General features: G+C 40.5%; 1 protein-coding gene across 1 annotated transcript in view; it reads right to left on the reverse strand.

Moving 5' to 3' along the window:
• Positions 1–2,980, reverse strand: part of LOC128247318 (GPALPP motifs-containing protein 1-like) — a 32,585-nt gene that overhangs the window by 19,642 nt on the left and 9,963 nt on the right. The window lies entirely within an intron of this gene.

The following is a 2,980-nucleotide window of genomic DNA, read 5'->3' on the forward strand; positions in this document are numbered from 1 at the left end:
TAGCTATCAAACAAAGAAAGACAACTCGCTTGGCCATAGTTTTTTAAGAGGAATATTTCTTGAACTATCACCGGCATTCTTGTGTTTAAAAAAAACATTCTTTGCAGAGAACAGTTATTGTTTAGAAAAACTGAAGAGAATGAACCCAATGGTTTTTTTCTAAACTTACGTTACACATACAAAAATACAATACATATATATATAATATGTATATATATAATATATATGGGAGAATTTACGAAAAAAAACAACAGACAAAGACAGGTGGTGTAAACAACAAATGGATGTATTAGTTTAATGCTTGGGAGTAGAGAAAGTCTTTGACGTTTTGAGCTACGCTCTTCAACTGAAAGGAACACAGAAAGAAATAAGGAGAGAAACAAGGAGAAAAAAATATAAATATATATATACATACATATACATATATATAATATATATATATATATACATATGATATATATGTGAAGGCACATGGCTCAGTGGTTAGAGTATCGAGCTTACAATCATGAGGTTGTGAGTTCAAATCCTGGACCGGTCTGCATGTTGTGTTCTTGAGCAAGACACTTAATTTCACATTGCTCCAGTTCACACAGCTGTAGAAATGAGTTGCGACGTCACAGGTACCAAGCTGCATTGGCCTTTGCCTTTCCCTTGGATAATACTGGTGGTGTGGAGCGGGGAGACCAGTATGCATGGGCAACTGCTGGTCTTCCATAAACAACCTTGCCCGGACTTGTACCTCAGAGGGTAACTTTCTAGGTGCAATCCCATGGTCAGTCATGACTGAAGGGGGTCTCAGCATGCTATATATATATTGTCAAAATGATGTGGACGCCTCTGATGAGAGCCCAATGACATTCGAAAATCGATTAAGATTGTTCATCCGGAGTTTACACTTTCCTATGCTCTCATAGGATCCCATATCAGCACTCTTGATGCCATCTTTGATAATAAACACAGCAAAGATGACAAGGATGGAGGCACGAATGCAGATGAAAGCTGTCACCCCCCACTTGGTAGACACTCAAGAAAACAAAGAAGATTCAAGCGAGAAACCTGCCTGGAAAGTAAACCCAAGTGAAAGTACCCCTACCACCATCAAAACGAAAAACCATGGAGGTGAAAAGGCCAAGAAAGAAGAATTAAAAGCAGGAAAAACTAAAACTAAAACAAAAGATGAAACAGCTAAAGAAAGAAGCAAACCTAACTACTCATATAACAAAAAGGATAGAAAGAGACAGCACACACGAATATGCAAATTCTACTTGAAAGGTGTCTGCTGGCATGGAGAGGAAGGTGCAGGCTGCCGTTTTGCACACCAAAGACCCCGCCACATAAACATGAAACAGGGCAGAAACCACCTGCCAAAAGGAAAGGACTACGCACCGCCTGCCCCAAAACGGAGGTACGCAGTTGTAGTGCGTGCTACAAACCAGACCTATCAACAACATGTTGTCGAAAGGGCAGAGGCTGAACAACAATCTTTTTTGTGCATGGCACAAAAGATGGTACAGCAACTGACCTGGCTACAATCTCACAGATGGGACTATTCCCAATACACAAGACCACCATAGCAAATAGACCCAAGGTGGGCACCACTGGCAACAACACACACATCACATCCATACTCTTACTGAACATCAGAGGACTGTAATCACTTAGTAACAGGACAAAAATCCCTTTCTTGAGAGACCTTGTTGCTTGCAATCAAGCCTTATGCATAGCACTTATGGAAACACACCTGAAACCAGATATAGGAAATGCAGAAATACACATACCACAGTATGTTGTATTACGGACCGACAGAAAAAGGAGTCATGGTGGAGTTGCTATGTACATCCGCGAAGACCTCACACCCCAGGTTCTTTTGTCACACTCAAATTCAGTATGTGACACACTAATTGTACATATAAGACAACTCAATGTAGTTATATGTGCTACATATTGCCCTCCAGATGCTCCAAATCATGTAGGCAAGTTTGAAGACTGCCTTACAAAATAGAAGAAGTTCTAGTCACATTAGAACAACACATAAATGTACTTCTTATGGGAGACTTCAATCTGCCCAATGTCAGATGGCCTGAAGGCCTTTCTCTCCCAGGAATGACGCAATACGAACAAGGACAGGTGAATTCCCTCGCCAACACTTTGTACACGGAACAAATAGTACTCCAACCAACCAGGGCAGGTAACATACTGGATCTCTGCTTCACAAATAATATGGATCTCATCCATAATGTGAAAGTGACACCGACGCTACTCTCGGATCACAACATGGTGGAGCTGACCATATACGGACCAAAGGAAACCATGGACATGCAGCCTACAAGAAACTCTCAGAATCTTTCCAATTTGAACTTCCATAAGGCAAACTGGAAACAAATTGAGAAAGAGATCCTCAAACAAAACTGGCCTAAATGTTTCTCCTCACCGGACATCGACATGAAACTTAAACAATTCATGTCTTTCTCGGAGAGAAAGGCCACTGTACATAAGAACAAAATCCCCAGGGAGAGGAAAATTCTTATGAGACGGCGTACAAAAGTTTCAAATCGCCTAAACAAACAAATTGAAAGCAGTGAAAAGTCCCGCCTGAAAATACAACTGCTGGAGATTGAAAAAAATCTGCAACTCTCCCACGAAAAAGATAGAGCAGACAAAGAAGCCTGGGCTATAGACAATATAAAAATCTAACCCCAGAGTTTTCTACAAGTTTGCCAAAGAAACAGCTTCAGTGCACTGCAGGATAGGGCCACTCCTTGAAAAAGATGGTGCACTAACAGGAAACCCAAAGAGGATAAGTGAAATACTAAATGAGCAATTCAAAAGTATTTTCACTCCACCCCTAGGGTACTTTCAAGTCAGCAATCCAACTGACTTTTTTACCACTGCAGATATAAAAACAGAGGCAATGATGATCGATTACATCGATATAAAGGAAGACGATGTAATAAGGGCTATAGATGAATTGAACCCAAAC

This window comes from Octopus bimaculoides, chromosome 3 (assembly GCF_001194135.2).
Source record: "Octopus bimaculoides isolate UCB-OBI-ISO-001 chromosome 3, ASM119413v2, whole genome shotgun sequence".
NCBI classification, from domain to species: domain Eukaryota; kingdom Metazoa; phylum Mollusca; class Cephalopoda; order Octopoda; family Octopodidae; genus Octopus; species Octopus bimaculoides.